The 27,372-nt window shown below is 37.3% G+C and overlaps 1 long non-coding RNA gene across 1 annotated transcript; it reads right to left on the bottom strand.

The window, feature by feature from the left end:
- Positions 1-2,132: 2,132 nt before the first annotated feature.
- LOC141278182 (uncharacterized) lies at positions 2,133-22,700 on the bottom strand. The gene is made up of 4 exons (XR_012330523.1): positions 22,509-22,700; positions 6,460-6,543; positions 5,885-6,054; positions 2,133-4,503 (listed from the first exon to the last, which is right to left on the bottom strand). It is a non-coding gene; the product is annotated as an uncharacterized lncRNA (long non-coding RNA).
- Between the last annotated feature and the right edge of the window lie 4,672 nt (positions 22,701-27,372).

Raw genomic sequence — 27,372 nt, 5'->3', positions numbered from 1 at the left:
GGGAATGAGACGGGGAAAGGAATTAAGCCCATATCATGTGGATTATCACCCTGGTTAGCAGGGTAGACAAATGTGACTTAATTCCACCTTGGACCTCTAGGAGACAATGTGGAACATATCTCGGAATTATTCCACCTGACAGCAGAGAAAGTGAGAAATATCTTTCCATCACCTCCCCAACTGTCCAAGGTAGAGAGCTACTCTAGCAGCATTAACTTTCTGGCATTTCTGACTTGCCTTTTGCATAAGCTAAGATTTTTCCCAGGGTCAGTAAAGAGCCCTCAGGCAGAAAGTAGCAGAGAATTCATTAAGCAGGGTTTGGTGTGCAAAGCTGAGCTAAAGGGATATGCCAAGTCCCCCATAGCTATTGCTACACCTACATTCCAGATAGGAAATATACTAAATAATAAATGGTCTAATTCTAAATAACAATCGTCTAATAATAATAAATGGTCTAATTCTAAATAACAATCGTCTAATAATAATAATAATGGAAACTAGTCCTGTTGTTACCAAAAGAGCTTTATAAATCAAAAAGAAGTTTTAAAAAGTATATAAAGAAACTAAATTCAAGAAATTTTACTTTAAAAGCCTAATGCATTGTTATGAAGCACTATACAAGCACTTAAATGAAGCACTATACATGCTTCATTGTTATGAAGCACTATACAAGCAAAGTTGTAAGGCCAAGGACAAGAATTTTTTTAACATAACGGATCACCAAGTGAACAATTATTTGTAATGCCTGTAATGCTACAAAATAGGAGGAAAACAATGCACCCATAAATCGTTAAGATGTGTCAACATAAAAGGCATTCCATCCATATATTTTTTTTTAAATGACATTTAGTCTAGTTGTTTGCCTAAAGCCTGAGTAGCTTCCTTACATCACTCGCTGACACATCGTACCCAAAGATGAGTCCTTCGTATGTTGTAGGTAAAATATGTCCCACTTTAAACAAGCCCTCTTATGGCCTTAACACTTTCATTATCTGCTGTCCTTAATAAAACCAGGCTCTCTCCTGAACTTTCCCTGGCTGTAGCTGCTACTCACCAGTTTCCCAGAAGGGCAGAAAATAGAAGTTAGTGTTCTCTCTCTCCTGAATTCCTGACCCGCTCCCTTCTTCTTCCAGATCATAACTCTTGCTCTTCTTGTAAAATTCTATCTTCTTCTGTGGATTAATTCAACCTCCAATCCCATTATTTCATTTTTAAGTCACTCTTCTTCTCACTTCCTAAGGGAAACCTCCCTGATTCTCTCTGCCCCTGCACTGTCGCCCTGTACTTCTCCTTCATTACACTGTTAGTGATTGTTATTAAAATTCCAACTGTATCTATACAAATTAACTGTCACTACTTTAGATGGCTCTCTAAGTTCTAGCAATTTACATTTTTTAAATTTGATTTTCATGATGACTAAATTTATTCCAAGTTTTCAAATGATGAAAGTGAGGCTTGATAAGGTAAAATATTTGCCAGTATCACACAATTAGAAAGCCTTGAACTAGTCCAGTATCAAACCCAAGTAGCATAACTCCAGAACTTGCTCTTCCACCTTACTCCTCCACTGCCTCCACAGTATTTTGGTTTTTTTCATTATTGTTTACTATTTATCTTCTTGAAAGAGTCTAACCTTGTAAAATAGGTATCACATCTACATTGCCACATAGGTAGGTTCTAGACCCATGCTTGACACAAACAGGTGTCTGATTTATATTTGTTGAATAAATGAATGAATAAACCAGTTGATATCTAATCTTGTACAGTAAAACAACTTAAGGGATGGTCAATAGGTTGATGATGGGTCAGTAGTTTTATTTTCCTATGATAAAAATCAAGCATATTGACCAAAATGGAACCACAAAAATAAACTAGTTAGTAGTAATTTATAGCACATAATGTTTCTAGATTTTTCTTTGTAAAACTTTCCTTTGCATGTAAATATCTCAATTTAGACTGGTTAGAAGAAGGCCAGGTTCAATTAATGAAATGTCCTTAAAAAAATAAAAGTTTTTTACTTAAATGTATACTGCAATAAACCAAGTCAATAAGATTTGCATAATGGATATTTATTTATTGCTTTATTAATTTGCTTTTCCAATAATTTTGAAAATATCAATACATATGCCCAAGATTATGCTAAGTGCTATGGAGACTATAAAAGAAAGAGAAGATCTAAACTCTGTTCTTAAGTACTTTACAATTTATTTTGACATATGTGACAAATAATGGACAGAAAAGAAAATCTCTAATCAAGTGACATTGTGTATGATGCATATTATAATGTTTTAGATATTCCGAGTGGGACTTCTTCCTGAGGCCTGGGGAAGTCAGGAAAGTTTAGAGGAAGAGGTGACTTTAGCTGAGAGAATATAGGTTTTTCATGAGTAGAGATAAGGGAATTTTAGGAGAAGTACAGGGAAGGCTAGAGAAATGAGTGACAAGTAGGGAATGAATAGAACAGAAAGGCAAGTTGCTTGCCATAAAAAAGGGCTTGTGACAGGAAAGAATTATAATGCTCTGTTAAAAACAACAAACTGGCTGGTGGAAGATGGTGACTGCCGCGCTGAGCATTTGGACTAATGCAAGAGCTGATAGCCGTTGCGCAGGGTGGTGAATGAAGGTCACTAGGAAGATCACACAAGCATTATTTTTAGCAGGATGAAGGAACAGCAGAGGCTGAAGACAGAGAGAACAGCTAGGAGGCTACCACAGTTATTTAAACATGAGGTGAAAGGGACCTGGATTACAGTTAAGAGAGGAGGAATCCGAAGGAATAGAGATATGAGTCACCATGAGGGCAGAATTGAAAGAGCCTGTTGACTGACTGGACATGTGGATCTAGGGAAAGGAAGAAATAAATGGTTACATCAAAGTTGTAAGCCAAGAGAACTGGAACAATTCTGGCACCCTGTTAGATAGGGAAGAATTCATTGTGAAATCAGATGGTGGGGAAAAAAGGAGAATAAGAAGTTCAGATTTAGACACACTGCTCTGGAGGTGACTGAAAGCATAAACCTGGGATTTTTCAAGGCTTTTACAAACACAAGACAGAAATGTAATGGGAAATCTTGGCCAGAAATTTATTTGGAAATGAAACAAAATTTACAAATTATTATTTCAAATACATAATTTGTACAGAGATTTTTGAGGAATGACTTAATGGAAACATTCTCCTTACAAACAGGTGCTGACTATAGAGGAACTGAAATTTACCTGCTAGAACTCAGATATACCGCAAAAATGTAACTTTATTTTCTATGAGTTCTTCTTGCTTTCCTGCCCCTAATTCAATGACTAAAGAAAAATATCTTGAACTTTCCTATTAATATTATTATTTGAGCTAAATATTCAGTAGCTCAAAATGTAAACTCCCTATCAAGACTGTTTTTGCTCCGCCATAGGGCTTCTATTCTACCTTCTCCATTTCCAGATCCACCCAAATACTCATAGAGGGGGTAGGGTGGTGCCACTGATCCAGAAACTACCGTTTCACATCCTGCTGGCTGCCACTGTGATATGCTTTGTCCTAGTGAGTTACTAAGCATCCTCACAGGTATTCATCTTCAACCAGTCTTTCCATCTGGTCTTTTGAGGCTTTATGCTAACAACCATTATGAAATACGTGTTCCTGTCGTAGCATCTAGTCAAGGCCCCTTCTGTTCTATCAGTTTTCTCAACATTTCCTTGGCACACTATCTGGTCACAGAGGAGCTTATGGATACCACAAATAGGCTTCACGCAATTGAGAAAATTATCCCTGGTCCATTCAGTTCCTCTAAGAACATCACGGCTTTTATGTTCCCAACCATATTGTTCATGACACCATTCTGAATTCAGGGCTTCCCTGAAAGATTTGTATAATCTCTTCAGAATCCAGGAAATCGGAGTTCAAAACCCGATATGTTTGGATTCCCCAAAATTTATTTGGATACGTTTTGCTGTCCCCCAGGGTCTCAATTTTGGGAGAGAGAATGTAGCCAAGATCCAGTGGTATACTGGAGCCAGCTTATACCAGCTCATGAAAGCTGACCATTATATTGTCAGGGATGTTGCCAGCCAGCTGTTAAACACAGACATCATTTTTAATTAAATTATTGAACTTACATTTAATTACATTAAGAACAAAGGTAATAAATACTCCAACTCATCATGTCCTAGTAATTTTAATACATTTTTTCTAGTTTTATTAGTATTTTTCTAATAAAATCGACTTCACTAATATCTATGTCCTTGAGGTTATTTTTGTGTAATGTATCTTTCCAACTCTCCACTCAGTGACTTCAGATTGGTAGCTTGAAACTGTCCATAATGTATTTACACAACAGAAACTGGCAAATACTATGGTAAACATTTACCAGCATGTTTGCTCATTGCTCATGACTCACCTCTTGCCCATTATGTCCTTGAATTCTTCATCTCTTCTCTTCCTTCCAGTGGACTTAGGGTTTTATTCCTTTTGCTTCATGTGTGAAAGGCCTGCCTTTGTATTCTCTTCTTTTTCTGGGATAAAAAATGTGATGATGACATTTATTATTTATTTAAAAAGAAAGGCAGCAGAGGACCTGGACTTTCAAGAACATTATCCTCATTGTGTGACCACTAACTTGCTTTGCAAGCCCGATCTTCATAATGAAAAAAAGGACAAATCTCAGCCAAACTCCAAATTATTCCAAACTTCAAACTAAAAGAGCCCCATTAGTAAAGATTTATGACAGCAACAAGCAGCAATAAATTGTATATTTACGTTCTGAATAATTCACAGTTGCAAATGTGCCTCCATATTTTACCACCTTGGCATTTTTGTTCCTCATAACTTTCTTAGTTCCTTATGGTAGGCAAGCCTATTTGATTTAACTAGTAATTCATGAACATGACTAACTGTGTGCCTTTGGCATCTTTACCAAATAGAATCACCTTAGAACAGCAATCTCAAAGCAGTGGATTTTCTGTGTTTCTGTTTCCAAAACTGGAACACAGAAGTTACGAGATAGCTACATTAGTCAATAATAATTATTTAGAAAAGTGGAGAAACCACAGACTAATGAATGTTTCAGATTCTTCCAGCTCCTACCCTCAATCTTAGTCCAATTAAGTTCTAGACTAAATCTCTATTTTCTCACTCTGTTGATTAAATGGCCACTTTGCCAGAGAGAATTTAAAAGAACAAGCTTTTGGTAAATATATTTATGCCAAATTCTCTGATAAAATGATCCCATTTCCCAGAGTTATGCAATATTTTCTAAGCCAAAGAAACAGAATAACAAAGTTTCATTCATGGGAAAATGCTAGAATATTTCCCTGAACACAATGGGAAAGTGGAATTTCTATTATTGTGACAGTACAAAGTATCTAGTTACTCTGGAGGATATCAATATCAATACCTTGCAATTATATAGTGCTTTCTACTTTATCCTTTAAAAACCTAACCCCCCCCCAAAATTTTTTTTAATTTAAAAAGAGAAAAAGGGAGCTTCAAGACGGCAGAAGAGTAAGACGCAGAGATCACCTTCCTCCCCACAGATACACTAGAAATACATCTACACGTGGAACAACTCCTACAGAACACCTACTGAACGCTGGCAGAAAACCTCAGACCTCCCAAAAGGCAAGAAACCGCCCCCCCCCCCACTCCACGTACCTGGGTAGGGCAAAAGAAAAAAGAATAAACAGAGACAAAAGAATAGGGACGGGACCTGCACCAGTGGGAGGGAGCTGTGAAGGAGGAAAGGTTTCCACACACTAGGAAGCCCCTTCGTGGGCGGAGACTGCGGGTGGTGGAGTGGGGGAGCTTCGGAGCCACGGAGGAGAGAGCAGCTACAGGGGTGTGGAGGGCAAAGCAGAGAGATTCCCGCACAGCGGATCGGTGACAACCAGCACTCACCAGCTTGAGAGGCTTGTCTGCTCACCCGCCGGGGCGGGCGGGGCTGGGAGCTGAGGCTCAGGCTTCGGTCGGAGCGCAGGGAAAGGACTGGGGTTGGTGGCGTGAACACAGCCTGCAGGGGGTTAGTGCACCACGGCTAGCCAGGATGGAGTCCGGGGAAAAGTCTGGACCTGCCGAAGAGGCAAGAGACTTTTTCTTACCTCTTTGTTTCCTGGTGCGCGAGGAGAGGGGATTAAGAGCGCGCTTAAAGGAGCTCCAGAGACGGGCGCGAGCTGCGGCTATCAGCGCAGACCCCAGAGACGGGCCTGAGACGCTAAGGCTGCTGCTGCTGCCACCGAGAAGCCTGTGTGCAAGCACAGGTCACTATCCCCACCTCCCCTCCCGGAGCCTGTGCAGCCCGCCACTGCCAGGGTCCCACGATCCAAGGACAACTTCCCCGGGAGAACGCATGGCGCGCCTCAGGCTGGTGCAATGTCACGCCGGCCTCTGCCACTGCAGGCCCGCCCCGCACTCCATGCCCCTCCCTCCCCCCGGCCTGAGTGAGCCAGAACCCCCGAAGCAGCTGCTCCTTTAACCTGGTCCTGTCTGAGTGAAGAACAGACGCCCTCCGGCGACCTACATGCAGAGGCGGAGCCAAATCCGAGCCGAACCCCCAGGACCTGTGCGAACAAAGAAGAGAAACGGAAATGTCTCCCAGCAGCCTCAGGAGCAGCGGATTAAATCTCCACAATCAACTTGATGTACCTGCATCTGCGGAATACATGAATAGACAACGAATCATCCCAAATTGAGGAGGTGGATTTTGAGAGCAAAGATATATATTTGTTTTTTTCACTTTTTCTCTTTTTGTGAGTGTGTATGTGTATGCTTCTGTGTGTGATTTTGTCTGTATAGCTTTGCTTTTACCATTTGTCCTAGGGTTCTCTCTGTCCTTTTTTTACTTAAAAAATTTTTTTCTTAATAATTATTTTTTATTTTATTTTATCTTCTTCTTTCTTTCTTTTCTACCTTTTATTCTGAGCCATGTGGAAGACAGGCTCTTGGTGCTCCAGCCAGGCTTCAGGTCTGTGCCACTGAGGTGGGAGAGCCAAGGTCAGGACACTGGTCCACAAGAGACCTCACAGCTCCATGAAATATCAAACGATGAAAATCTCACAGAGAGCTCCATCTCAACGCCAAGACCCAGCTCCACTCAACGACCAGCAAGCTACAGTGCAGGACACCCTATGCCAAACAACTAGCAATACAGGAACACAACCTCATCCATTAGCACAGAGGCTGCCTAAAATCATAATAAGGCCACAGACACCCCAAAACACACCACCAGATGTGGACCTACCCACCAGAAAGACAAGATCCAGCCTTATCCCCCAGAATACAGGTATTAGTCCCCTCCAGCAAGAAGCCTACACAACCCACTGAACCAACCTTAGCCACTGGGACAGACAACAAAAACAACAGGAACTGCGAACTTGCAGCCTACGAAAAGGAGACCCCAAACACAGTAAGTTAAGCAAAATGAGGAGACAGAGGAACACACAGTAGATGAAGGAGCAAGGCAAAAACCCACCAGACCTAACAAATGAAGAGGAAATAGGCACTCTACCTGAAAAAGAATTCAGAATAATGATAGTAAAGATGATCCAAAATGTTGGAAATAGAATGGAGAAAATACAAGAAACGTTAAACAAGGACCTAGAAGAATTGAAAAGCAAACAAACAATGATGAACAACACAATAAATGAACTTAAAAATTCTCTAGAAGGGATCAATAGCAGAATAACTGAGGCAGAAGGACGGATAAGTGACCTGGAAGATAAAATACTGGAAATAACTACTGCAGAGCACAATAAAGAAAAAAGAATGAAAATAATTGAGGACCATCTCAGAGACCTCTGCGACAACATTAAATGCACCAACATTCGAATTATAGGGGTCCCAGAAGAAGAAGAGAAAAAAAAAGGGACTGAGAAAATACTTCAAGAGATTATAGTTGAAAACTTCCCTAAATGGGAAAGGAAATATTTAATCAAGTCCAGGAAGGACACAGAGTCCCATACAGCATAAATCCAAAGAGAAACAAGCCAAGACACATATTAATCAAACTATCAAAAATTAAATACAAAGAACAAATATTAAAAGCAGCAAGGGAAAAAAAAGTAACACATAATGGAATCCCCATAAGGTTAACAGCTGATCTTGCAGCAGAAACTCTGCAAGCCAGAAGGGACTGGCAGTACATATTTAAAGTGATGAAAGAAAAACCTACAACCAAGGTTACTCTACCCAGCAAGGATCTCATTCAGATTTGATGGAGAAATTAAAAGGTTTACATACAAGCAAAAACTAACAGAATTCAGCACCACCAAACCAGCTTTACAACAAATGCTAAAGAAATTTCTCTAGGCAGGAAACACAGGAGAAGGAAAAGAACTACAATAACAAACCCAAAACAATTAAGAAAATGGTAATAGGAACATACATATCAATAATTACCTTAAATGTAAATGGATTAAATGCTCCAAACAAAAGACGAAGACTGGCTGAATGGATATAAAAACACAACCCGTATATATGCTGTCTACAAGAGGCCCACTTAAGACCTAGGGACACATACAGACTGAAAGTTAGGGGATGGAAAAAGATATTCCATGCAAAGGGAAATCAAATGAAAGCTGGAGTAGCAATTCTCATATCAGACAAAATAGACTTTAAAACAAAGACTATTACAAGAGACAAAGAAGGACACTACATAATGATCAAGGGATCAATCCAAGAAGAAGATATAACAATTGTAAATATTTATGCACCCAACATAGAAGCACCTCAATACATAAGGCAAATACTAACAGCCAAAAAACGGGAAATCGACAGTAACACAATCATAACAGGGGACTTTAACACCCCACTTTCACCAATGGAGAGATCATCCAAAATAAAAATAAGTAAGGAAACACAAGCTATAAATGATACATTAAACAAGATGGACTTAATTGATATTTATAGGACATTCCATCGAAAAAAGACAGAATACACATTCTTCTCAAGTGCTCATGGAACACTCTCCAGGATAGATCATATCTTGGGTCACATATCAAGCCTTGGTAAATTTAAGAAAATTGAAATCGTGTCAAGAATCTTTTCCGACCACAATGCTATGAGACTAGATATTAATTACAGGAAAAAATCTGTAAGAAATACAAACACATGGAGGCTAAACAACACACTACTTAATAACCAAGAGATCACTGAAGAAATCAAAGAGGAAATCAAAAAATACCTAGAAACAAATGACAATGAAAACACAACTGCCCAAAACCTATGGGATACAGCAAACGCAGTTCTAAGAGGGAAGTTTATAGCTATACAAGCCTACCTTAAGAAACAAGAAACATCTCAAATAATCAATGTAACCTTACACCTAAAGTGATTAGAGAAAGAAGAACAAAAAAAGCCCAAAGTTAGCAGAAGGAAACAAATCACAAAGATCAGATTAGAAATAAATGAACAAGAAATGAAGGAAAATATACCGAAGATCAATAAAACTAAAAGCTGGTTCTTTGAGAAGATAAACAAAATTGATGAACCATTAGCCACACTTATCAAGAAAAAAAGGGAGAAGACTCAAATCAGTAGAATTAGAAATGAAAAAGGAGAAATAACAACTGACACTGAAGAAATACAAAGGATCATGAGAGATTACTACAAGCAACTCTACCCCAATAAAATGGAAAACCTAGAAGAAGTGGACAAATTTTTAGAAATGCACAACTTTCTGAGACTGAACCAGGAAGAAATAGAAAATATGAACAGACCAAACACAAGCACTGAAACTGAAACTGTGATTAAAAATCTTCCAACAAAAAAGAGCCCAGGAACAGATGGCTTCACAGGCGAATTCTATCAAATATTTAGAGAAAAACTAACACCTATCCTTCTCAAACTCTTCCAAAATATACCAGAGGAAGGAACACTCCCAAACTCATTCCATGAGGCCACCGTCACTCTGATACCAAAACCAGACAATGATGGCACAAAGAAAGAAAACTGCAGGCCAATATCACTGATGAAAATAAATGCAAAAATCCTCAACAAAATACTAGCAAACAGAATCCAACAGCATATTAAAAGGATCATACAATATGATCAAGTGGGGTTTATCCCAGGAAAGCAAGGATTCTTCAATATATGCAAATCAATCAACATGATACACCATATTAACAAATTGAAGGAGAAAAACCATACGATCATCTCAATAGATGCAGAGAAAGCTTTTGACAAAATTCAACACCCACTTATGATAAAAACCCTCCAGAAAGTAGGCATAGAGGGAACTTTCCTCAACATAATAAAGGTCATATATGACAAACCCACAGGCAACATCATCCTCAATGGTGAAAAACTGAAACCATTTCCACTAAGATCAGGAACAAGACAAGGTTACCCACTCTCACCACTATTACTCAACATAGTTTTGGAGGTTTTAGCCACAGCAATCAGAGAAGAAAAAGAAATAAAAGGAATCCAAATCGGAAAAGAAGAAGTAAAGCTGTCACTGTTTGCAGATGACATGATCCTATACATAGAGAATCCTAAAGATGCTACCAGAAAACTACTAGAGCTAATCAATGAATTTGGTAAAGTAGCAGGATACAAAATTAATGCACACAAATCTCTTGCATTCCTATACACTAATGATGAAAAATCTGAAAGAGAAATTAAGGAAACACTCCCATTTACCACTGCAACAAAAAGAATAAAATATCTAGGAATAAACCTACCTAAGGAGACAAACGACCTGTATGCAGAAAATTATCAGACACTGATGAAAGAAATTAAAGATGATGCAAATAGATGGAGAGGTATACCATGTTCTTGGATTGGAAGAATCAACATTTTGAAAATGACTCTACTACCCAAAGCATTCTACAGATTCAATGCAATTCTTATCAAACTACCACTGGCATTTTTCACAGAACTAGAACAAAAAATTTCACAATTTGTATGGAATCACAAAAGACCCCGATTAGCCAAAGCAATCTTGAGAAAGAAAAACACAGCTGGAGGAATCAGGCTCCCTGACTTCAGACTATACTACAAAGCTACAGTAATCAAGACAGTATGGTAATGGCACAAAAACTGAAATATAGGTCAATGGAACAGGATAGAAAGCCCAGAGATATACCCAGGCACATATGGTCACCTTATCTTTGATAAAATTGGCAAGAATATATAGTGGAGAAAAGACAGCCTCTTCAATAAGTGGTGCTGGGAAAACTGGACAGCTACATGTAAAAGAATGAAATTAGAACACTCCCTAACACCATACACAAAAATAAACTCAAAATGGATTAAAGACCTAAATGTAAGGACAGACACTATCAAACTGTTAGAGGAAAACATAGGCAGAACACTCTAGGACATAAATCACAGCAAGATCCTTTTTGACCCACCTCCTAGAGAAAGGGGAAATAAAAACAGAAATAAACAAATGGGACCTAATGAAACTTAAAATCTTTTGCACAGCAAAGGAAACCATAAACAAGACCAAAAGACAACCCTCAGAATGGGAGAAAATGTTTACAAATGATGCAACTGACAAAGGATTAATCTCCAAAGTATACAACAAGCTCATGCAGCTCAATATCAAAAAACAAACAACTCAATGCAAAAATGGGCAGAAGGCCTAAATGGACATTTCTCCAAAGAAGATATACAGATTTCCAACAAACACATTAAAGAATGCTCAACATCATTAATCATTAGAGAAATGCAAATCAAAACTATAATGAGATATCATCTCACACCAGTCAGAATGGCCATCATCAAAAATTCCACAAACAATAAATGCTGGAGAGGGTGTGGAGAAAAAGGAACCCTCTTGCAGTGTTGGTGGGAATGTAAATACAGCCACTATGGAGAACAGTATGGAGGTTCCTTAATAAACTAAAAATATAACTACCATACGACCCAGCAATCCCACTACTGGGCATACACCCTGAGAAAAGCATAATTCAAAAAGAGTCAGGTACCACAATGTTCATTGCAGCTCTATTTACAATAGCCAGGACATGGAAGCAACCTAAGTGTCCATGAACAGATGAATGGATAAAGAAGATGTGGCATATATATAGAATGGAATATTCCTCAGCCATAAAAAAGAATGAAACTGAGTTATTTGTAGTGAGGTGGATGGACCTAGAGACTGTCATACAGACTGAAGTAAGTCATAAAGATAAAAACAAATACTTTATGCTAACACATATATATGGAATCTAAAAAAAAACAAGAAAGAAAATGGTCATAAGAACCTAGGGGCAAGACAGGAATAAATATGCAGACCTACTAGAGGTTGGACTTGAGGATACGGGGAGTGTGAAGGGTAAGCTGTGACAAAGTGAGAGAGTGGCATGGACATATATACACTACCAAACGTAAAACAGATAGCTAGTGGGAAGCAGCCACCTAGCACAGGAAGATCAGCTCGGTGCTTTGTGACCACCTAGAGTGGTGGGATAGCGAGTGTGGGAGGGAGGGAGATTCAAGAGGGAAGAGATATGGGGGCAAATGTACATGTATAACTGATTCACTTTGTTATAAAGCAGAAACTGACACACCATTGTAAAGCAATTATACTCTAATAAAGATGTTAAAAAAATTTAAAAAGAGAAGTCATAGTCAATAAAACCTCAATGACAGTAAATATTGATGTTCAGTAAAAACCAGTTGGCATGTCTCCTATGCATAAACAATTTTACTCATACTCAGAACATTCTGGGCTAAAATTCTGAGTCAAAAATTATTTACTGTATTTTTTTCTTTTTAAAAAAATCGAAGTATATTTGATTTACAATGTCGTGTTAATTTCTGCTGTACAGCAAAGTGATTCTATTTACTGTAATCTTTACATTTAAGTAGGTATTTCTATAGGGATACTTTTAAATATGTGTCTGGTCTAATTTATTTGGTACCAACCAGGTGCTCCAAAAAAAGATATATTGCGAAGTTCACCTGGGAAGAATAATCCTTGTGCAAGAGCTTTCCATATTGTTCACCTAGTTTTGTAAACTCTGGCTACCAAAACTTAACTCTAATGGTTAAGCAAAATCTACCCATCCAGGTATCATACATAGTGATACTTGAAGGTTTAATTTAGTCTCAGGGATTTATCAAGAAAACAGAAATATTTGTGGCAATTACTGAAGCAATATTCGATAGTGATAATACTACCACATGCATACTATAACCAAAAGAAAACAACAAATTAATTTAGTGAAAAAATTAACTAAACTGTAAATGTATACACAGGTAAGGTTCTCATATCACCTGATGATAATCCAGCATAGCTAGAAGAAAATGATCTGGTGTCACCTGGATTTTGCTGTTTCTTTCACAGTGTTCTTCTTTCAAATCTTCTAAGATGGGAGAGCTCTTTTTCCTTCTCATCCCTTATTAATAAATGCAATGATTTATTTTTGCTCATGCACTTACTTAGAAGCAACTGAGTATCACATTTCTGCTGATGTGTTTGCCTCCCTCTACAGTGCACTACAAAAAGTTAATTGCCTACTTTTCTGTAACAGGAATAGCTGCATCTTGTTTTAGCTCTATGTTCTTTTCTCACATTACTGCTGTATGACACCCATCCCTCTCCCATCATGTGAATATTCTACGTGTGCAGAGCTTCTCCATCTATGATGTCCGTAGAAGGAGTTACACCTTCTTTAGAGATCTGAGGTGATCATGGATCTCTCACATCCGATAGCTCAGTTACACTTTTTGTAGGCCATCCACGAAGTAACAATGGTAGCAACCGTTTAAGGCATCATTGTTTAACTATTTCATATCTTCATATCTTTCATCATTGTTTAACTACCAATATCTTTTATGCCACAATTTCCTTGCAGATCAGTGGTTTCATTTACTTTTGCCAACTATCAAAATGAGTAGTTAGAGCAGTTATCATTTCCTTATTTAAAATGAGGAAACTAAGCCCTAAAAATGTTAATTTACATTCCCAAGGTCAAATAATTGGTGACTGAGCTGGCATTAGAAGAAAATCTTTGTATAGATGAATGTTTATGATATTGTTAAATAAATTTTAAAAATACAGAAAATAGAAAAATGCAGATAAAAATGATATGTATAATAGAATATTAATTTAAATATATATATACAAAGAAATAATGCTGGTAGAGAAACACATTTTATAAATATAAAATATCTGTTATGTTCTAGGCTGTGATAGATACTATGTTTATAGAGAGGAGCAGACATGGTCCTTACCACAATGGAACTAATAATTCAATGAAAGAGACAAATGCTAATCAAAGAAATAAAAAATAAATCTATAATAACACATTGTGAAAAGTGTTAACAAAAAAAAAGTGCTATGAAGAGTATCTAATTGAATATAAGTAAGGGCTGATTATACTGAAGAAATTCATTGAGGTTGCAAGCAGAAAGATGACTAGGAATTAACCAGGTGAAAATGTTGAATGATTAAAAAAATTTTTTTTTTTATTTTTCTGACTTTCCAAATTTCTACACAACATGAGGGTTACTTTACCAGTTAGGAACTCTGCATGTGTGACTTTTGATTCTCTCTCTGGCAGAGTACTTCCCATCCGACCAAATCTCTTTAAAAAACAACTCTAAAATTAAAAAGAGGGCAAATAACCAAGGCAAGAAATACTTTAGCAATCAAGAAGCCTGAGAAAAGAAAAATCCATTGTGGTTAAGACAAATTCTCTGTCACTTTTACTTTTAAGGAATTGTCTGATATATGGGCCAGAGTCCTAACAAAAAGGAGATCAGAGCTTTCTGCTGTCTCATAGTCCTAGGGAGCCCAAAGCTAGTAGGACTTCTAAGATAGCCAGAACTCAAGGGATAGGCAATGATGTTGGAATATTTTAATGCACTGCTCAGTAGTAACTTATAGAACAAGCAACCAAAATTCAGTAAAGATGTAGAAGATTTGAAAGATACTATTAATAAATTTGACCTAATTGAAATAGATAAAAGACTACAAAACTTTTTCAGACACATTTTTCAAGTATATGTGAAATATCTACCATATGTTGGTAAATGATCATTTATTGGGTCAAAACACAGGTCTCAACAATTCAAAGGGATGGTAATATATAAATATATTCTCAAACAACAGTGGGACTTAGCTATATATGTGTATTCTAAAGTGTCTGGAAACTAAGTGATACACTTCTAAATTATCTATGGATTGGAGATGTAATAAAAATGGAAATTAAAAAATATTTTAACTTGAAAAACAAATGAAACATATCAAATCTTGTAGAATAAAGCTAAATCAATGTTTAAAGGTAAATTTAAAACCTTAATTTTATGTGTTATGGGGGAAAAGACTGAAAACAAATGCTATAAGTTTATTAAAACTTTAAAAAAATTAAACCCAAATGAAATGATAAAGAGCAGAAGTTGATAAAACAGAAAACAAATGTGCTAAAGAGAAAATTAATAAGACCAAAAACTGGAGCTTTGAAAAGACCAATACAATTGAGAAAATTTAATCAATACTGATATTGAGAGAGAATAAATATTAATAACAAAAATGTTAATATTAGGAATAATAAAAGACATGATTAGAGAGCCTACAGAATCTAAAATTATCATAAAAGCATATTTTGAACAACTTTATGCCAAAAAATAGAAGAAAGAAAGAGAAATGAACAAATTCCTAGGAAAACAAAAACATCAAAACACAAGAAATAGGTAATCTGTACACTACATTCACCATGAAGAGATAATGGCACATTTGGTATAATTTACCAAATTGCTGAAATCTGCTCTCTAGGCCCTGCAGAGTCTGCCCACCACACCTAGCCCATATTCTTTCCAGATATATCTAGTGATAGCTCTATTCTGGGAACAGGGCCTTTATCTAAAGTTTCTTAGGCAATGAAAGGGAAGGTAACACGAAAAACTTCCCGAATCTTCTGTTTCTTAAAAATAATCAACCTAAATTAATCCTCTTGCCAAAGAGACACATTTTTGGGTGGCAAATTATGCTCCTCTACAGTGTCGATTTCTTAGAGAAGTTTCACAGTCCAGGAGCTGAGTTAGTAGATTGCTCCATCTCACTGAACCAGTTTCATAGTCCTGACAATAGGTTAGTCCAGTTAAATTCATTTCAGGAGGAGGTGATGCAGGTGGGCTCTCAAAGTTATGCCTACAAGGTACAGGAATCAGGTATTTAATAAGAGACATTTCTATGCAGACCAAAAAAAAAAAAAAACCCACAAATGTTAATGTTTGGAGAAAATTATAAACCAGTTTCTTAGCCTAGGGGGCAGGAAGTCAAGAAGATTTCTAGATGTCAGTGTCAAAGTATCTTCTGCAGTTCGAAATGTCTCTGATGGTGTCATTGAATGTTGAGATAAATTTTCTAAGTGGCTTACACAACAGACATGAAGATAATCTAAACATGGACTATTGCGGTTGTCCCTCTTAAGTTTATATCAAGTTGTTCAGCTTCAGTCTGTAAGGCTTCAGAAAAAGGGCAGCTTTAGTTCTCAATGATTCAAAGCCAAAATCAGGGAAAAATTTGAAAATGTAAGTTTAGAGAGTTGTAGCCAAATATTTGAGGAAACTAGAAGAATTCAGGATCCAGTTCAGTTTACAGGTGGAAAAAAAAAAAACTTAAAAATAAGTAACAGGACTAGAATCTAAGGTCCACAAGGGTGTGTTATAGTTTATATTGAAACATATTTTTTCTCTCTAAAATCACCTCACTTCTATCAAAGATAGCCAAAATAAGACTGATTTGTTTGAAAAAGAAGCTTAGTTTCATTAAACTTGGCCTTATTTACATTAAGTCCAGCAATTATAGCAATTGACCATATAGGCCCTCTTAAGTCTCTTTTTCTGAAACTTTTCATAAGGAATCTCCAGACTGAATTTTTAATAGCCTCTCAAGGCTAAGAAGCCAAGGTGAATATTTACCATCAGACTTAGCCTGTGATATCTATAAATTTGGGTGAATTCTTCCCTTACTAAGATCCCCAAAATATCTTGAGGTTCTTATGCCTGACAGGAAGTGACCTTCATACTCACCTGGTGAGACTTCTGGGAGCCCTGTAAGTAAGGTACCAGGCTGTTTTTCCAAGGGGTTTTATGGCTTCATAAAGTTAATCTTAGTTCCTTAAAAGGGTCTGGTTATATCTGATTCTAAGCACATTCACAAATCTGACATTCCAGTCAAAGTTTTGGTAATATAACCAATATTTCCAATTGCGTCCTATTACAAGGAGAACAGCATTTTAATGAACTTATATAAATAACTATATTGCCATGAAAATCAGAATGCTTACTAAGAGTCTCCAAATTCTGGAGGGATCAGATAAGGAGAAAAAGATAAATGCTTCAATTCTGCTTACAAAAGTATAATTTACCAAATTGCTGAAATCTTAGTTAGCTTGAGAGGAAAAGTTTATTTATAAGTGGAACAAATATTAAAATACCGGTAATACTTTAGACAAAAAGTCATAAAAATCATAATCATATTCATTAGTTCATTCAGTCCTATGTAATTAATTCTTGTTAATTTTGACCTTTTGTTAGCAGTTTTATGAAGCCATCAGGTTTTCCATTAGAGTTTTATAATTTATTACTCAGGTTAATGGTATGATCTGAAAGTTATCAGAAACCTTTCTATAAATCTTCTGGAAAATGAAGCATTTTTGCAAAAGCATCAGAGTAAAATAATTGTCTATAAATGACAAAAGACATAAAATGGCATGATTAAATATCTGATAAATTATAATGCAATTGACAGAAATTTGGTCATTTCTGTGACACATAATATTTAAGATAATAACTAAAATTACGACATAAAATTTTACCAGGACACATCAGATTTTTAGGAATTTCCTATAATTTTTTTTTTTTTTTTTTTTTGCGGTACACGGGCCTCTCACTGTTGTGGCCTCTCCCGTTGCGGAGCACAGGCTCCAGACGCACAGGCTCAGCGGCCATGGCTCACGGGCCCAGCCACTCCGCGGCACGCGGGATCCTCCCGGACCGGGGCACGAACCTGTGTCCCCTGCATCGGCAGGTGGACTCTCAACCACTGTGCCACCAGGGAAGCCCTTCTATAATTTTTAGAACACTTATATTAATAGCATTTACCAATAAAATATAACCTAAGAAGGCTTATTGTCACTTATTTGACAATGTTTCCCATGCAATTCTACATTCCCAATAAGTGTAGTTAATGTCTCTCTCAGATTTTTCAGGGGCCCTCTGAAGAATCCCAAAGTTAGCTAGAGGTCAAAAGGACTTCATTTAGAATTTGTTGGGAGAAGTTTGTCAAAGATATCAAAAGGTTTTAAAACAGTTAAATAAGAGCATAGGTCTCTGTGAAACAATACTTAGTTACCCACTTAAAGTGACAATAAAAGATTTCAAAAGCAAATACAGAAAGTTACAACAAATTATTACTTAAAGGGTAAAGAAACTTTTACAAACTGTTCTCAAAAGCAGATCAATTGTTCAAGAAAACCATCCTCTTACCAGAGAGAGAAACCCCAAATTCTAGTTTTATGCCAGTTTACCTTTTTTTTTTTTTTTTTTTTTTTTTGGTACGCGGGCCTCTCACTGCTGTGGCCTCTGCCGTTGCGGAGCACAGGCTCCGGACGCGCAGGCTCATCGGCCATGGCTCACGGTCCCAGCCGCTCCGCGGCATGTGGAATCTTCCCGGACCGGGGCACGAACCCGTGTCCCCTGCATCGGCAGGTGGACTCTCAACCACTGCGCCATCAGGGAAGCCCGCCAGTTTACTTTTAATACTAAAATTCATTCACTTAATAAATAAATGAATAAAATTTATTTACTCAATTAAATTCAATCTAATCTTAGGCAGTACTGACCACACACAAAACTCTTCTCTGGGTTCCTTTTCTATAAAACTTCTTTTTTACATTCAGATTTCCTCCTAGGTTCTCTCTCTCTCTCTCTCTCTCTCTCTCTCTCTTTCCCTTTCTCTCTCTCTCTAACATCTGTTTAGGAAAAAATTACTTTCTTTTTCCTGAACAAAATGCAGTTCCATTCTTTCTACTTTTTAAAAAATTTCCTTGCATACAAAGATGTTTTTTCCATACTAATTTTAGTAGTTTTAATTACATATGTTAATTATAATTCTCAACCGTTAGACACCTTAATTTTAGTGAAAACTAAGAAGTAAGCAATTGTGACTGTTTGTTATACAAGTATTTTTTGACTGACAAACTTATGACTACACTTCATAATTTCTAGAAAACATGTCCTTACAGCATAATTTTTTTTCAATATGGTACAACATATTTACTAAAAGACCCAAATATCTTTAGTTTTTCTGTAATAAGAAGACAAAAGTAGGTAAACATAGACTGGTTTAACAATAAATGTTTCAGAATTATTATTCAGCTACAATTATCTTATTTGGAAATAATCTAGACATTCAATGAATTCCTATCATTTAAGTTAACTTAGCAAAACTCTAAAGTTTTAAGTTACCAAAAGGTATTGGAAGATATTTTTAAGTCTTAGCTCACTCACCTCTATCTAAATCCCTTATTCTCAACAATTTTGTTTAAAGTACTCATGAAAACTTCATGAAACATTAGACAAAGTCAGCCATCACGCCAAACTATTTTTCTTGCTGACAAATCTTGTAACAGATAACATCAATTTAATTGACTTTTTGTAAACCTAGGTAAAATAAAAGTTTTATATTTAGTGCTGATAATTCTAAAGACATGCCTGTTTTAATTAAACCGATAACCTTAAACTTGTGTTTATTTACTAAAGATTAATCCTAGATCGTGTGAACTTGAAAAATATTTGGATTAGTTTCTATTATATTTTTGAGAATTTTTAGATAAGCACTTGTTTGCTTTAGCCAATTAAATAGAGCTCTTTTTATCAATTAATTTTGACGATACTATCCAAAAGTGAAAAAAAAATCTATAATATCTTTGCAGAGAAGACTTCTAAGATCTGTATTTGCCCCTGACAAACAATCTTAATTACAGAGTCCGTAAATTAGATTTTGGGTGAGGAAGACTTCCCAGCCGTTTGTACTTTGAAAAAGTCTCTTTTCTGGGACTTCCCTGGTGGTGCAGTGGTTAAGAATCTGCCTGCCAATGCAGGGGACATGGGTTCTAGTCCTGGTCTGGGAAGATCCCACATGCCACGGAGCAACTTAAGCCTGTGCACCACAACTACTGAGCCTGCGCTCTAGAGCCCGTGGGCCACAACTACTGCAGCCCACGCACCTAGAGCCTGTGCTCCGCAACAAGAGAAACCACTGCAATGAGAAGCCCGGGCATCACAACAAAGAGTAGCCCCAGCTTGCCAAAACTAGAGAAAGCCCGCGCACAGCAACGAAGACCCAACGCAGCCAAAAATAAATAATTTTTTTTAAAAAAGCCTCTTTTCTTCTTTTATTTTTTTCCTTTGCTTTCAGGTTCTACCAATTGAATTAACTGGGCTCAGTCTCAGGTAATTGTGGGTTATGCTTACATTTCTGATTTTGTAGAGGTTTGCAAGACAAAGACTGTTGCTTCTGTTAGCCCTTGAATACTGGCCTTCAGCTTCCATTTCACATTGTGTGGCTCAGGCTGTTGGCCCCCGTTAGCATGTTCAGTTAACATTGCCCAAAGAACAGGTTTACATGCCCTGTTTTACAATACTAGGCAGAGGAAAGTTTCCCCAGTGAGACACAATGCCTATTCCACAATACAATCTGGTGAAACAAATGTAACCACTTTACATAAAGCCCATTCAAATACACCAATTTTCCTACAAACTTTTACCTCAAACTTTTTCATCAACTCTTATACCTCTAACCATAGCCTCCACTAGGACCTCATCAATAACTCTTGGTCTTACAGTTCTGGGTAGGGGAAGCACTCCTGGCCAGATATATCATACATTCCCAAAAAACACTCAGGCAATTTTGACATAACCTCTTCACATAACATTGCTCAAACTTTCCAACCTTTACAATCCTGTCAAGCTTGGCACTTTTACATCTTCTCAATCTAATTATAGCCCAAGTCAGGGTCCTACCAGTGGGTTTTGGTACCACGGCTTGTGCGGCTGTCACTTCAAGGAGTCCCAGAAACTTCTCTCCATCTCCCAGTTGTTTTTTCCATTTCTATGTAATATGCTTTGGGTACCCAGTGAGGCGTCGAGCCAAGGGACCCTGGTCTTTTGGTCAATTTTTAATGTGATTAATTGGCTTAACTGTTGCCCCAAGTGATTACCGATCAGATTTCTCAATGTAATTTTTTGTCTTCTGGCTTTTTAAATTTCTGCAAACTGAAGTAAATAGAGTGTAATTGTTGGGGGCCATTTAATAATGGGGGAAATGCAGGGGGTCCTTTGGCCCATTCAACTCTAGGTAGCGCTGAATTAAAAACGTTGTTTTAACCCCATCCATGTCTGTTTTATTTGTTCCATTTCTTAATAAGCATCTAAAGATTTCCACCCTGCTGGGACAAGTCCCGTGACTCTTCCCTTTCTGCTTCCTCTTTGTTCCTCTTTCAATATCTGCTTTATTTACCTCATTTCTTAATAACCCTTTAAAGTTTTCTACCTTGTTGGGAAGGGTCCCTTGACTTTCCTCTTGGCTTCTTCCCATTCCATTGTTAATAAACCTAATGTTTTTACTAGTGTCTATAAGACCCGTGAGGGGAGGCTGAAACACCAAATTTGATAAAGCTTCCCAAACCATTTTTTAAGGAAGTTCTTAAGGTTAGCCATTATATTTCCTTGTATCCACATTTTAACTTGGTCTTTCCATAGGTACCAATAAAACAGCTATTTAAAATAAGAGCTCTCTAAAAATTTACAAATTTAGAAGTTTTTCCAGTTCAAAAGACCCATCATCTGGCCATTGATGGGTAGGATCTCAATATTGACTCAAATCAGTAAGTCTTTTATGACTTAAACATGGATGCAGGAGGCATCGCCACAAGAGAGTTCAAAGTATGCAGACATCACAAAATCAAGAAAGCTCACTGTCAAAGACAGTCTAGGATAGCAAAGTCCTCTGTTGTATAAGCAGTAAGAAGTGCGAGCACTAAGAAAGCAATGAAGGTTGAGACTACAAATGTCCCTTATGAACTGGGACCCCCTATGACAAACTCCCCCGAGAGTTGGCAGAGCCAGACAAAGAATGCCAGTTGCAAGTCCAGGTTGTTACCTGTGCTTCTGACCAATTAGCCATAGTTGCTTGGAATCCCAGTCTATTTGACTGACCACCAAATGCACACTGGTACATGCACCTTCCAGATGGTGGAGACCAAAAGGAATATTCTCACTGGTCATAATGCCAAGCACTCAAGACATAGTAAAAGATAAAAGGAAAAACTAATCAGAACAAAGGTTTTCCTCTTTATGACAAATGACACAGAGAAAAGAGAGACAAAGCAAAACAGTGATATCTCTGGGAAGAAAAGGATCACCAAAGGTTGCTAAGTCCAAGGAACTAACTCCACAAATATTTTCTCCTGCTAATCTAATTTTAGAAAGAGAAAAGGCTCATTCCCAAAAGACCCTGAAGTCAGAGATCCAGGAGATTGACTGACACGGTAAGAATTCTTACCTTCTGCTGACTTTTGTCAGTTGTTCCAGGGTCGATTAGCTGCAGCAGCCTCAGGGTGAGTAGTGTCCAGCCACTAAAGTTGAATCCCGCCAGTTATCCTGTCAGAGAGGAGGAAATTTTCCTTTACCTTTCTAGTTTCTCTATTTAAATTCTTTTAGGCTGCTAAAGGGAAGGTAAAAAAAAACTCCCTGAATCTTCGGTTGCTTAAGAATAATCAGTCTAAATTAATTCTTGTGCCAAAGAGACACATTTTGGGGTGGCAAATTTTGCTGCCCTACAAGTTCTAGTTTGAAAGTGACTGGTACTGGAGAGGAGACTGAAAACATAGGAAATGGTGAAGTACTGGCTTTGGTTTGCTGTCTTAAAACTTTTCTATTTTTTTTAACTATATAAATAGATCACTTTAATAAAATAAAGAAGATATTTTAATAAAATATTAAAACCAAACGTTCAAGAATGCTTATTAGATTAGGTCTTTTAAAAAAAATCTGATTTATAAAAGGAACTCTGTTCTAATTACACTCAAAACATTAGTAAGTCTGTTCAAGGAAAAGAAACATAACAGGGACTTCCCTGGTGGCGCAGTGGTTAAGAATCCGCCTGCCAATGCAGGGGACATGGGTTCGAGCCCTGGTCCGGGAAGATCCCACACACCGCCGAGCAACTAAGCCCGTGTGCCACAACTACAGAGCCTGCGCTCTAGAGCCTGCGAGCCACAACTACTGAGCCCACGTGCCACAGCTACTGAAGCCTGCGTGCCTAGAGCCCATGCTCCACGACAAGAGAAGCCACCGCAATGAGAAACACGTGCACCGCAACGAAGAGTAGCTCCTGCTCACCGCAACTAGAGAAAGCCCGCGCGCAGCAACGAAGACCCAACACAGCTGAAAATAAATAAATAAATAAGCATAACAGAATGATTTGGAGTGGCCATGGGAATACTGTAAGATAATAATGAACAAAGTAAAACAAGTTCTCCCAAAGAACAGACAACCCCTAATTCCTTTTTCACCATATATTTGTTGCATTAACTTGGCTAATCGCTAAAGTACACATGGTCTTAGATTCTCCTTTATTAATAATACTTTACCTGCATAAAGATGAGGGCTGTACAAACGGCTATCATGTACATGAAATAGTGCTCAACATCACTAAGCATAAGGAAAGTGCCAATCAAAACCACGATGAGATATCACCTCACACTAATCAGAATGACTTATCATCAAAAAGATGAGATAAATGTTGATAAGTATGTCAAGAAAGGGAAGCCTTGTGCACAGTTGGTGGGAATGTAAATTGGTGCAGCCATTACGGAAAACAGTACAGAGGTTCCTCAAAAAGTTAAAAAGAGAACTTACAGTCTGATCCAGCAATCTCATGTCTGGGTTTATATCCAAAGGAAATTAAAACAGGATATCAAAAAAATACCTATACTCCCATGTTCACTGCAGTTTTATTTACAATAGCCGAGATATGGAAACAACCTGTGTCCATCAATGGATGAATGGACAAATACAACATGGTGTATATATATAATGGAATATTATTTAGCCATGAGAAAGAAGGAAATCCCATCATTTGCACACATGGATGACCCTTGAAGGAAGGCATTATGCAAACGAAATAAGCCAGACAAAGAAAGACAGATACTATACAGTATCTTTTATATGTGGACTGTTTAAAAAAAAAAGTCAAACTCTTAGAAACAGAGAGTAGAAAAGTGGTTGCTAGGAGCTGGGGGTGTGGGGGAAATTAGGGAGAGGTCAGTAAAAGGGTACAAACTTTCAGCTGTAAGATGAATAAGGCCTGAGGATGTGGTCTAAAACATGGTGACTATAGTTGATAACACTGTATTATATGATTATAATTGAAATTTGCTAAGAGAGTAGAACTTAAATGTTCTTACCAAAAAAGAAAAAAAGAAATATATGAGGTGGTGGATTTGTTAATTAGCTAGATGGTGAGAATCCTTTTTTTTTTTAAGGTCAGTGCTGACCATTCACAGAAATAGCGAAGCCAATGCAATGGTCTTTGGACTCTTTTTTTTTTTTTTAACTGAAGTATAGTTGATTTACAATATTGTGCTACTTTCAGGTGTACAGCAAAGTGATTCAGCTATATATATTTTTTCAGATTCTTTTCCATTATAGGTTATTATAAGATAGTGAATACAGTTCCCTGTGTCATGTAAACAGTAAATCCTTGTTGCTTATCTATTTTATGTGTATTAGTTTCTTTCCGTTAACCCCATATTTCTAATTTATCCTTTCCCCTTTGATAACTATGAGTTTATTTTCTATGTCTGTGAGTCTGTTTCTGTTTTGTATATAGATTCATGTATATTACTTTTTAGATTCCACATATAAGTGATATCATGTAATATTTGTCTTTCTCTGACTTACTTCACTTAGTATGATATTCTCTAGGTCTACCCATGTTGCTGCAAGTGTCAATATTTTATTCTTTTTTATGGCTGAGTAATATTCCATCATATATATATATCTCACATTTTCTTAAACCAATCATCTGTTGATGGCCACTTGGGTTACTTCCATGCCTTGGCTACTGTAAATGGGGCTGCTATGAACACTGGGGTTCATGTATGGTGGGAATCCTTTTACAATGTGTGTTTATATCATCAAATCCCCACAATATACACTTAAAATATCTTACAGTTTTGTCAATTATATCTCAATAAAGCTGGAGAAAAAAAAAAAGAGGGCTGTCACAGTGAAGCTTTCAACACCTTTTCTAGCTTGAAGAAACACCCACTTTTTATCTGTCTCCCTCCATTTTACTTACTAAACCCTTATTCATCTAATACGTCTTAGCTCAAATTCATCCTCCATCCTTTCCTGGCCTCCATATCTAAATTCTGTACCCTTTATACTTTCTCATAGCACACTATCATTTTTATGGTACTTTTCATATTTCATTGCATACTTTTAAAGTTATTACTTTAGAAAATTATATACTTTAAGTTGTTAAATACTTTGTGTGTGTGTGTCTATTTTTTTTTTTAATATCAGTTTTGCCTAGTATACTATAAGTAAGCACATGAGAGCAATGTCTGTTTTAGTTACAATCATATTCAGGAGTGAACCCATTCCCTAACATGTAGGTGGCACTCCAGGAATATTTCCAAAATGAACCTGGAAACAGGCTTTCTGAAATACTTCCAGATTGAGGATGGGTTTGGAAATAATTTGACTTCATTATCAACCCTCTTAAAATCAAATTTTGATAGACTGGCAAGAAAAAGTGGCCTTTTATTGAGTCATAGAAAAATAAACACAGCTAAATGATCAGTTTCACTTTCTCAAGTGTTTAAGAAACTTCTTTGTCTTTGTATCACATAGTATCCCATGTCAAAAGAAGTTGAGTTTTTTTGTCACTGTAAGACTGTCTTTTGTCATTATCTATTAAAAAAAAAACAAGTATTCATCAGAGTTCAGTTATTTTAAAAAGTGACCTCCTGTAGTGCAAACCCTGACAGTTGTGGGGGGTTTTTTGTTCATTTTTCTTCCTTTTTTGTAATGCAGGTGCCTGACTGAAGCTTTGATTGCCAAGGCATCCACGGCAAAAGTGGTGGACTTCAAAGACAGCTATCTTGAATAAACACATTGCCAGTCACCACTGAGCTGCCTTTGTTTTGGGCCACTGTTTTTCCCTCCCCAAACTTTAAATTCCCGCTCTTATGTTTTAAATTTACCAATAAAGAGTGAGCCTATGTTTTAAATTCACCAATAAAGAGTGAGCCAGGGAAACCTTAGGCCCCTACCCTTGACCCCAATAAAAGAAGAACCCCAGGCGCTTGATCCCTCACACTTGCACTCTCTCTCTACCCGAGACCTCACTGTGTGGCTCCAGGTGTGGTGCTGTGAGATTTCCAGTTTCTGTAAGTAATAAACCTTTATTTTTTCAAAGTTTCCTGATGGTTATTGCTGAAGGGCATCTTGCAGTCATAATAAGATCAACAAGGTTGGTCCAGCCACAACATTGGTAACTGGACTCGGACACACAATAGCTCCCTAAGCACTTCAATTCATTCCATTTCTTTCATTTTCCTCTCTACCTTGGCCACAGACCTAGTGATATGTAGAAGGGCAATAAGGAAATGCCGTCTTGCACTGCTGGGGTAAAACACTGTGTGTGTCCTGTTAATGGCCTTGTTAGACTTCCAAGCACTTGATTAAAACAACTTCTCCCTTAAAGATCTTGAAGAAAATTGATATTTATTTGTGTGATCCAAATCGCAAAGAGAGGATGTGCTCTGTCTCTCATTGCCTTTTATCTTAGGCTGTTGTTAAAAATTGGAAATGTTTATACATGCCCCAGCACAATATTTCTTCCTTTGCCTCGCAGCCTCAAACTTAGACAAACGATCCCAGTGATCTCTTACCTGGACTTATTTCTTTCTTTGTTCCATGCTTCAGCTATTGCCCTATGCCCAGAGGATCACATCGATGATATCATTAGCTTTTCAGTAATTTTCCACAGCGTCAGTGTTCAGAATAAAAATATTCCCTCAAAGCGCTTTGTCAGAACTATCTCAAGGACCTCACGTCTTTCTTCATTATTATTGCCTTAATCATTAGCTACTCACAACCCTGAAGATAAACAGTGTTCAATACAGCCCACTCAGCTCTCTCAACAGCCATACCCGAATTTTGGATGGCCTTTCTTTCTTAGCCTCTTCCCTTCCATCTTGTAGGTTGAGCCTAGATGGCTCTACCTGAAGGAAGCTATCCAATTTCTAGCTTCCTCTTTGCACGCTACCCTAGGAAATAGAGTAAATCATTTTTAGTAAATATTTAACGGATTTATTAATTTCTACAATGCTGGTGGTTGTAGAAAGCAGGCA

This window comes from Tursiops truncatus, chromosome 3 (assembly GCF_011762595.2).
Source record: "Tursiops truncatus isolate mTurTru1 chromosome 3, mTurTru1.mat.Y, whole genome shotgun sequence".
In the NCBI taxonomy this organism is placed as follows: domain Eukaryota; kingdom Metazoa; phylum Chordata; class Mammalia; order Artiodactyla; family Delphinidae; genus Tursiops; species Tursiops truncatus.
Note: the sequence above shows the minus strand (reverse complement) of the source record. Positions and strands in the feature narration are given on the sequence as shown.